This window comes from Oryzias melastigma, linkage group LG24 (genome assembly GCF_002922805.2).
Source record: "Oryzias melastigma strain HK-1 linkage group LG24, ASM292280v2, whole genome shotgun sequence".
Classification (NCBI taxonomy): Eukaryota; Metazoa; Chordata; class Actinopteri; order Beloniformes; family Adrianichthyidae; genus Oryzias; species Oryzias melastigma.
The window spans coordinates 23,301,588-23,313,208 of record NC_050535.1 but is presented as its reverse complement, the minus strand read 5'-3'; positions in this window follow the sequence as shown (position 1 = coordinate 23,313,208).

Below are 11,621 nucleotides of genomic sequence, written 5' to 3'. Positions count from 1 at the left end.
ATTTATCTAATGTTTAGTAGCCCACATTTAATGACATCATAATTTTTGTTTCTGTGATTCATTCCGTTCATTTGCCTTCCAGCACATAAGCTAATGCTAGGAACTGCTGGGCTAGCCCTGTTTGGGGTTAGCATCAATGCAAAAGGCCGCTCAGGGGAGAGTTTTAAACTACTGCTCTCTCCCCGGGTCTCCTCTCTGACTTGTCAGGCTACATGGCTAAAGCTAGCAGAAATGTTTCTGGACAGAAGAGCCGTTCCGTCCAAACTGGGATGAATGCCATCTCTGCGCATGAGGCCGGGCTTTCCCCAAAACATGCTCCAGTTATCCACGAAGTTAACGCCGTTTTCTGGGCACCATTTAGCTAACCAGCGGTTAAAAGATGAAAAGCGGCTGTACATTTCATCACTGACTTTGTTTGGGAGAGGACCAGAGAAAACTACTGTGTCTGACACAGATTTAGCCAGTTTACACACCGATTCTACGTTTAGTTTAAGAATCTCTGATTGTCTTCGTCGGGCGTCGTTGCCGCCCGCGTGAATTACAACCCGACGGAACCTCGCCTTACTCTGGGCTAACATTCGGAGGTTTCCTTCGATGTCACCAACTCTGGCTCCCGGGTAACATCTAACTGTAACTAACTTTAGCTTTACGTGTCTGACCTCGGAGGAGCCGATGACCAGGGTTTTCGGTTCAGTTGGTGCGTTACTGAGGGGAGAGAACCTGTTCCGTACAGGGAGCTCCGGGCGCTCTGCGGGCTTAGGTTTAGCTCTGTGCTTTTTCCCCACCGGTACAAACTCATTCTGGGGATTCCCCGACTGCTGAGAGGGCGGTGGGATGCTAGCTAATTCAGCTTTACTAGCGCGGCTAGCGCTCCGAGTAACAACAACATGGCTAGCTGGTTTAGCTTCCATTGAGCTAAGACGCGCTTCCAGCTGTTCGAGCCTGGATAACAGGTCTGAGATCAGACTACAGTTAACACAACGACCATTGTCTTCACTAAATGAGGCGGGATCCTGACTAAACATATGACAAGTGGGGCAGGAAAGAGGGCTGGGAGTCGAAGAGGTAGAAGGCAACATGCTACAACAACAAGCGCTGGTTTACGCTCACCGGGAATAGCGGTCCGGGTTAGGAGGGCTTTTCGGGCTCGGTAGTTGCTGCTTGCCGAACAGTGGGCCGTCGTCCGCCGAAGCGTGCTGAGCCAAGGAGCTACTGCCTCAGGTGCCAGGTTCTCCTCGCCCATCCGACCTCTTCATTGGGGAGAGACCCACAGAAGAAAAAGTTTGGGGACCTCTGCAGTAGATCCACGTGAGGATGAGAGTGTTTTTGTGTTTCTGGGGTCAGTGTGAGCAAATGCTAGAAATTCCCATCACACTTGAATCCAGCAATAGCGACTTCTGAATGCAAGCACATACGTGCGGAAATTCCACGCAGCCCCTGAACGCACCTCGTGCCGTGGTGAATGTGACAATTAAATCCATTAAATCAGCGCAATAAAGTCCTGATTAAATGTTTGAATCAACTCTGGGATGGAGGTTTGTGGTGACCAACAGTGGAGGAGAAGCAGACTCCATCATGTTGTGTTTGAACCTCAGAGATGAAGAACAGAGACTCACCTGTCAAAGTCAAAGAGCTTTTCTGACAGCCAAAATAAAGTTTTACCCACGTTTGGCGGTTGTTAATTTAGAGGTCTACCTGTATTGAAACATGGGTTATAGAATGTCATGCTATGACTGACTTAAAAATAGTAGTTCCTGCCCTCCTTCTTCATCCGTCTTCTTCTTTTAGGAGAGAACCGCAGCTGAACTGTTCCCCCCTCCCTCCCTTTTTCTTCACCTCCTGCTCAGCAGACAGGGGCGCCTGCACCAGCAGAGGGTGCTAATTCGCTGATTTCAGGCCGTTCAAAACATGACAGGTAGTAGACGATCATAGCTGCGCAGATTATTATTTCCTCCCAGCCCTGAGATGCCGCCCCCTTTGAATCGGCGCCCCGGGGAGCTGCCCGTATTGCCCGTGCTTAAAACCACTACTGGCGCTGGCTGCATGCCGCCTTGATGACTACAAAACAATGCATTGTGGGAAACGGTGTCCACACAGTTCTTGTAGTTCGGTGTGAAATAACTGGCGCTAAATGAAGGACACTGGTGTATTTTTTTACTTTTTCTGGAAGGTAGTGAATCACTGATGAAAAAATAAACAAGATTTCAAATAATCTGTGGTCATATTTGTTTTTGTTGCCTGTAAAAATTAACTTTCATTTTATTTTATTTATTTATTTGGGACAGTGCACATGCAATAAATCCCGTGGCATTTTTTTTTTTTTACTGTTATTAAAACTTAATATAAAAGACAACATCACAAATCATACTAGGAGTGGCATATTAACTTTCAGCCGAATGGTAAGGACAACCCCCAACTCCTTGATCTCGTACAGTCTCGTTGTTCACCTTCATCTCAGGCGCATTTCTCCGCCCCCTCCAGCAGCAGCTTAGTCTCGCCGACGATGCAGGCGAGGCGCTGGGGGATCTCAAACACACCTAATATAACGTCCCGCTTCTGTGCTGTAAAGGATTGTAATTCTGTCGCTGCGTTCTGCTGCAGTCCACTTCATGACGTCATCCCAGACAAAATCCGTGTCTCTGTATTTCTTCCACAAAAATAATCCAATAATCCACTGCCTTTAGTAGGTGTGGGCATAGCTAAACTCCTTCACAACACAAACACACACGGTTTCTACATGGCTGTGCAGGACCAGGTGTTGAGGGGAGGGGAGAGAGGGGTCTTAAGGGAGCGTCGTGGAAAAAGTAACAACCACCTATTTCAGGTGGAATTTATTGCTGACAGGACACAAATGGAAGATATACGGCATTCTGCATCTAAAATGAAAGTTTTTTTTGCTGATTATCACTGGTAAGGGGATAAATTGAGTGTTGTGTAAGCCGATGGGGCGGAGCTTGCACCACAGACTCTTCCTGGAGGGAGCTGTTGGCATTGATCTTATGTCAGCACGTTTCCACCCGCTCGTTTTTGTGGGTATGGGAGGGACTGCTGCAGACAGTGCAGGTTTTTAGAGGATAACTCTTAAATGAATGAATGGATCAAAGTACCGCTTTGGGGTTCTTTATAGTGAGGATTGAATAGTAAAATCATTTAAAACCTCAAAAAGTAGAATTTTCATGGTAGGGCCCCTTCAAAACAATCTTTTCCACTGGCTCCGTGTTTGCTGGCCTGATGCTGGCTCAATTTTCCCTCTGTATAAATCAAAAGAATGCCCCAGAACGTTCGTGTGTATCCTCATTTGTATGGCCTATTGGGAATAGGGCTGTAACGAGTGTCCGGGTGCTCGGGTATTCGCAATTTTCTACCGAAAATTTGAGTACGGATATTCGCGACGTCCAAGATCATTGATTCGTGATCTTTATAAATGTAGTAAATTTTAGTAAAATGTGATCAAAATATCATCTAGGGATGATGTACTTTTGCTCTGAAATGCAGATTAATGTGGGATTTTAAGTTTATGAGCTAAAACAAAGAGCCGCGGTACCGCTACCGGAAGTAAACACATCTTCATAGGGCTGGGCGATAAAACGATAATTATCGTTATTGCGATATTACTTTTTTCCGATAATGAAATGAGTCTACTGCGATAAACTTTAGTTTTAAATAAACACGGGAGAAACCCCCGGAAGAGCCGCGCTTTTTCTTCTTCTTATGGAGCGGCTGATTCTGGGAGCCCAGACGGAGAGGGGGGCACGGAGGACAAAAGGACACAACAGAAAACATTATTTCAGTAAACCAATAACCAATATATAATCACAAATACTTTTATTTTTAATGTCAAGTAGGGCTGGGCGATAAAACGATAATTATCGTTATCGCGATATTACCTTTTTTCGATAGTGAAATGAGACTATTGCGATAAACTTTCGTGTTAAATAACACGGGAGAAAACCCCGGAAGAGCCGCGCTTCCTCTTCTTACGGAGCGGCTGATTCTAGGAGCCCAGACTGAGAGCGGGGGGGACGGAGGCCCCGAATGATGACAAAAGGACAAAACAGAAAACACTATTTCAGTAAACCAATAACCAATATATAATCGCAAATACTTTTATTTTTAATGTCAAGGTAACGATGTTTATATATTTTGATTTGGAAACGTCGTCACCGGACCCCCCTCCTCTAAATTTAAAATGGTTCGGTCCGACCGGATTATTCTTCCGCAGCTGTTTGTTACCGACAGATCCACAGAGTGTGAGGGAGAGAAGACACGCTTTAAAATCAGGAGTTTAAACACCTGATTTAGAGGAGAACCTCCATGAAAACAGAAAAAAGGAGACAGTCTGTCTATTGCTGCGGGTCACGTGTCACGCGGGGCTGAAAGAGGAGAGACTGTGCATGCTAGTAACAGCCGCGCGCAGGGGGGCGTGGACTCGATTGTGGCTGTGGAGTTTAGAGTTTGAGGGTTTTGTTAAAATATTAACCAAAATCTTTTGTATAGAGCTTCGAATTAGAATAATTTGTTGTTTTATTGTGTATCAATAATGAATTTCTTAGTTACATTTGTTCCGTTTATGCTCATTTCTTAATGAGGTGATCTAATAATAGTAAAATAAACTTGTTTTTTCCGACTCCTGACATGACACTAAATGAAGAGATCTTATGTGTTTGATCAATCCTCCAACATGTACACATGTCAGATGACTGAGTGAAATGATGATTAAATCTATTATCAGAACTGTTTATTTTAAGATTAAGTTTACATTTTATTATCTTCTGCTGCACAGCAGTACCTATAGTTTATGTTCAGAAGAAATTAGAAAATAATATAAAAATAACTGCAATATATTTGCTGCTTTAGAACAATGTTTTTAAGACTTAATTTTAATTTGAAATGAACTTCTGTGCTGCAGTCAGATTAAAATAAATCAGAAATTCTGTACAGCCTATTGAAAACATACCACCGTTATGGTGTAACTGTTGTGTACATTATGTATATGTACAATATTTATTAAAAATATTTAAATGTTCCTCACAGTTAGTTTCAATACTACAGTTAATACAAAAAATAATGGAAGTTTAATTTGAGCTAACTAAGATTTAATGGGGGGAGGGGGGGGCAAAGTTAAGGTGTAAAAATCTGAAGTCCTAAAGCTGTTTGCAATAAAGATTACTTTGATTATTTGATTTATATCTTTTTTAATATCTGTATCGCACAAAATGAAAAAAACGATATCGCAATATGAAAATTCCCATATCGCCAAGCCCTAAATCTTCATGACGGTTAAGCTTCTGGTTTTCAAAGTAAAACTAGCAAGAGCTTTTTTCTGATCAAAAACTGAGACTGAAGTTCCGCTCACAGACATAACATCTGAAAAAATGAATTAACTTTAACATCTGAGGTTTAGCTCTAGTGTTTACATTCTTTTGGTTATGAAAACTCTTCAACATTTGAAGGAAATAAAACTCCAGCTTATTCTGAAGAAACAGCCTCACGCTGCTGAAAGGTGGATGTAATCAGCATGAATCAGATGATTCTGCTGAGAAAAAAAGACTTTTTTCATACGGACTCTGCACCAATGTGTCATGCTTAGAACATTAAAATATTGAAGAACTTTGAGGATAGAAAACTGTGGATAACATTTTCAGGTTTTACTGTTAAATTATACAAAACAGCAGTGATTTTTATCTTTTTTATGCTATGTTGCTGTTGAACCAGAAGATTGACAAAAAAAGTTTAAAATGACAAACAAAATGTCTTTCTATCTGAATCTTTGTATTTTTTTAATCAGTTTTGTTGATTCTGATCTCCTGTTCTAAATAAAGTTATAAATGATGATAAAATACAAATAATTTCAATTTTCATCCTTCCAGTAAATAGACATACACATGGCAATAAACATTATATTAAAAAGTAAGAATCGTGGTTCGATTCATGAATCGTTGAGCTTAATTCGTGAATCGAATCCTATCGCCACCTAATCAGTGATCCACAGCCCTAATTGGGAATAGGGCTGGGTGATATGGGAATTTTCATATTGCAATATCGTTTTTTCAATTTATGTGATAACAATATTAAAAACAATATCAATCAAATAACTATATTTGTCAAATTAATCTTTATTGCAAACAGCTTTAGGACTTCAGATTTTTACACCTTAACTTTGCCCCCCATTAAATCTTAGTTAGTTCAAATTAAACTTCCATTATTTTTTGTATTAACTGTAGTATTGAAACTAACTGTGAGGAACATTTAAATATTTCTAATAAATATTGTACATTTACATAATGTACACAACAGTTACACCATAACGGTGGTATGTTTTCAATAGGCTGTACAGAATTTCTGATTTATTTTAATCTGACTGCAGCACAGAAGTTCATTTCAAATTAAAATTAAGTCTTAAAAACATTGTTCTAAAGCAGCAAATATATTGCAGTTATTTTTATATTATTTTCTAATTTCTTCTGAACATAAACTATAGGTACTGCTGTGCAGCAGAAGATAATAAAATGTAAACTTAAAATAAACAGTTCTGATAATAGATTTAATCATCACTTCACTCAGTCATCTGACATGTGTACATGTTGGAGGATTGATCAAACACATAAGATCTCTTAATTTAGTGTCATGTCAGGAATCGTTAAAAACAAGTTTATTTTACTATTATTAGATCACCTCATTAAGAAATGAGCATGAACGGCAAAAATGTAACTAACAAATTCATTTTTGATACATAATAAAACAACAAATTATTCTAATTCGAAGCTCTATAAAAAAGCTTTTGGTTAATATTTTAACAAAACCCTCAAACTCATCTCAACTCCAGAACCACAATCGAGTCCCCGCCCCCCTGCGCGCGGCTGTTACTAGCATGCACAGTCTCTCCTCTTTCAGCCCCGCGTGACACATAACGCGCAGCAATAGACAGACTGTCTCCTTTTTTCTTTTTTTCATGGAGGTTCTCCTCTAAATCAGGTTTTAAACTCTTGATTTTAAAGCGTGTCTTCTCTCCCTCACACTCTGTGGATCTGTCGGTAACAAACGGCTGAAGAATAATCCAGTCGGACCGAACCATTTTCAATGTAGAGGAGGGGGGTCCACAGACGATGTTTCCAGAACAAAATATATAATTATTGTTTTCTCCGGTGTTATTTAACACGAAAGTTTATCGCAATAGACTCATTTCACTATCGAGAAAAAGTAATATTGCAATAACGATAATTATCGTTTTATCACCCAGCCCTAATTGGGAATATACTGCTTTAGAGATGATCTGCCTCTGATTTGCTCATCAATACACAACATTTGGTTTTGAGGGAGAGCCTGAAATTTGGGGAGAAGTGAATCAACAAACAAGCCAAATTTGAATAGCATTCTGTTGTTGTTGGGAGCCTTGTTATCGCTGAAATGTGGGTAATGTTTGGTTTTTATCTCATCTGTCTCAAATTCAAATTAATTTTATTTGTATAGCACCTTTAGTGTGGAAAAGAAACAGCTCAAAGTGCTGTACATAAAACAAATAAAAATATAAGAAAACTACACCCCAAACATACAATAATATAATAAGATAAGCCCCTCATAATAATAAAAACAGAAAAAAACAGATAAAATAGAAAAGCAAGCAGATCACAAAGGAATAACCTGAAGGCGCTGTCCACCCTGTCCTCCTATTGGCTGGAGTGTCAGCATCTAAGCAACATGAACACGTCCCACTCATCCCCCAGCACCCTCCAGCCCAAAGACCCCAGCCCCCCGGCCCACTGCACCCGACCGGGCATACAAGACTAGGCAGCTCAGAGAACATGGAGCAAGAGAGGCTAGAGGACAAGCAGGACCATCCCCATGAACCCGAACACACACACCCCAGCCGAGAGTGAGAGGACGCTCGTAGACAAGTATAAAATGTAGAAACAAACGATAAAATAGAAAAAATGTAAAACAGCTAAAGTATAAAAACACAAATTAATTTGATAAAATAAGAAGTTTAAAACCAGCTATAATGTAATCTTGTAAAATAAAGTAAGTTCATACATAAAAAGTAAAACTTGAGTAATAGGCATAAAACAAATAAATACATGGTAAGATATAATGAGATATACGCGTAAAATGCTTAATCCCAAATACCATCTACTTAAAAGCCGAATTAAATAAATGTGTCTTCAGTTTCTTTTAAAACCTCAACAGTGGATGAAGCCCTCACGTCCTCAGGCAGGCTGTCCCACAGACGAGGAACATAATATCTAAAAGAGTATTTTTGTCCTGACTCTAGGGACCTTCAACAGGCCCAAGCCTGAAGACCTGAGAGCTCTGGGAGGTTCATAAGCTAAAAGTAAATCTGACATAAAAGAAGGACTAAGACCATGTACACTCTTATAAACAATTACAAGAATCTTAAAGTCAATCCTAAGGCTGACAGGGAGCCAGTGCAGAGATTTGTTTTAAAGTGCTCCCTCTTCCTGGTTCATGTTAAAAGATGTACAGCTGCGTTTTGGACAAGCTGCACGCGGTTAAGTGTGGTTTCCTTAACATCAGAAAGGAGTACAGTAATCAATTCTTGATGTTGTAAAAACATGAACTACATCTGCTACCTGCTGCACTCTTTATACAATAGACCAGTACATCTCTAACCGAGGTGAACCAAAAATGCTCGTGTACACCAGTGTCAATAAACTGCTCCAGTGAAGGCTGATCTAGTTTAAAGACATGGTTTGGATTTTGCTGTGTGCTGTACATGTTGTTTTGTTCATAGATATTGTCCAAAAGCTATTCATCAAAAAAGTGTCTGAAGTATTCAATGGGAAATCTTACTGAGTCCATTTCAGGAGAAGCAAGCCAAGTCACTAATTACGGCTGTTAAAGTCCAAGTTGAATTTAAAGTCGTAAAATGAATGACTCAAGTCTTGTCCTGTGACTCAAATCCACACCTGTAGACTTCAAGATTCCCACGATACTAAAAGGGATTTAGAGGGTTTAGAAAATGTATGGTGGTAAACATGGACATTAAACATTTAAAACAGTAGGGCTTCTGATTGAGGGGATTTAAAATGAAAACTGATATTTCTTGTATTTGTGTCCCTGCAGTCCTCCCTCAGCATTGGTTGATAGATGAAGATCTCTGCAACCAGCAGAGGAACTACAGAGTGGACCAGAATGATCCAGAACCTACACAGACAAAAGAAGAACTGGAGGAACTAGAATTTCTACAGATTAAAGAGGAGCAGGAAGAACAAGAATCTTCAGAGATTAAAGAGGAGCAGGAGGAACAAGAACCTCCACAGATAAAAGTTGAACTGGGGGAACTTGAACCTCAACAGACTGAAATGGAACAGAGGGAACCAGATCCTCCACAGATAGAAGAGGAGCAAGAGTATCCACAATCTCCAGAAATTGGAGAGGAGCGGGAGGAACCAGAAACTATACAGATTAAGGAGAGTTATACCTTGATGGAGAGTCCTTCTTTTGCGGAAAATGATCACTGTGAAGCAGATCTAAACAATCAGAAGAACTTTAATGTAACTGAGAGTCAGGATGAAGAAGGAAACCAACATGAAGAATCAACATCCACTACAGATGAAGAGACAGACACACAGAACAGAGATCAGAGGAAGAAAAGAGACAAAAGTCATGACCAAAGTGTGGACAGCTCTCACATGTCAGAAGGTCAGTCCGACTCTGATGTTAGAAAAAAATCCAAGAAAGCCACTTTGGTAAATAAATAATAAATTAAAACTAGTAATGATATCAGCTATTCATGAACACTCAAATGTTATGCTAAAACAAAGTCATAATTTATTTTTAAGAATTCTAAATGAGGACAGGAATCACATTTGGTCAAAAATGTTCAATAGCTCTAAAGATATTAAAGCTAAAGTCATTAAACTTTCTCACATGACTAATTATCACTTACATAACAAAAAAATATATATTTTTTTCCTAGTTTATATTTGCTCTATTTTCACTTGGCTATTAAAGCTCCTTCACAGAAGTGTTTTATTTAAGTTTTTAATGATAAAAGAAGGTTTTTGAAATGTAAATAAGGGACAACACTAATCTGTTTCTTCAATGTATTCATGTTTTAAATGTCTTATAAAAGTATCGGATCGGGACTCGGTATCGGCAGATACACAAAATCAAATGACTCGGAATCGAATCCTGCCCAAAAAAAACCTGATCGGGACATCCCTACTGTCCAGTGACCATCAGGAAGAGACTTCAGCAACAAGGCGGTTGATGCTCCTTTTTTAGTGAGACTCTACAAGTTGTTCCTTTGGGTCTGACCAAATGACTTGCATCAAACAAAAAATCAGGTCTGCTCCGTCTTGCAGCCACAGAAGTTGTCCTTTCTTTGATGTGAGTTGATCAGTGAGAGGTGAAGCCAGCTCTGCTGCTCTTGATGGATCTGTTGTATAGCCTGTAAATGTTGAAAAAGTTCCACCTTTTTGCTCCTTTTAGCTGCAACAACGCCGTCTTCCTCCTCCACAGCTGGCTCTAATGGTGGACACTCAAGGAGCGGCTTAAGGACAGGATGGACTTTAGCTGGGACCTTGATTGTGTATCCTGTCTTCAAGAACCAGTCTTGAACTATTCTTGATGTTGTCTTCTCTTTGATCTGGTCCATCTGCTTCAGTGTCTTCCAAAGTAGACAGCAGGTCATTGTCTGTGTTTTCTGTATTTGTCTCTTCACTGATCCGGTCATGAATGAAGTGTTTAACTGTTTCATACGACTTCTTTGTGGTCAGAAGACTTCCTGCACTGAAACCAGTAAACTGATCCTTAACATGTAGGTACCATACTCCTGGCTCATGCAGATCTACAGTCTCATTCTAAGTTGATGCCAGTAGCAATCCAACAACAGCTTTTAGTTTGACTTTAGGAGATTTTTGACACCCTTCACATTGACTCACAATTGTTTGGAACAGGTTGATGCATTCGGTGTCTTTGTTTCCAGAACTATTGAAGTCTTTGTAATAGGGCTGCCACGATTATTCGACTAATCGACAACTATTCGACTATTAAAATAGTCGACGAATAATTTGGTCGTCGAAGCGTCGTTTTTTTTTTTTCCTCCTTGTTTTGATCTAAAAACTACTGTTCGCGCGTTATAATGCCGGGTCTGCTGTTCTCTTTGTCACACATGCGCAGTGGTACTAATCCGGTCAGCAATGACGTAACAGGAAGTTCTCGAGAGGCTCATAAGAACATGCTTGCTCGAAAATGTGGGAAACATAAGGAAAATAAAAGAGGGAAAAGTGTCAAATTTAATTTCTGCAAGACAGAACTTGTGTTCCACGAGAGCACTGTGGTGATAAATGATCACCTGAAGATGAAGCATGTTGTGACTGAGTTTGATCACGCTGAACAGAGAGCTTCGTCTAGCTAAGCTAACATCGGCGCTAACACAGCTAGCGCTGCCGCGGCTGTCATTACTGCGCTGTTTGGAGATGAACCAGAAGATCTGCAGGAGATCCGTATCTACCGCGCTTCTGTCTGCATAGTGAACGTTTCATAATCCGCGCGCTGTGAACCAAACGCTGCGAGGACGGCGCGGATAACGAGTTTATACTGGAAATGAACCGCTCGTCCAAGGCTTCATTCATATTCCGCTCCGCGATAACGTTGTT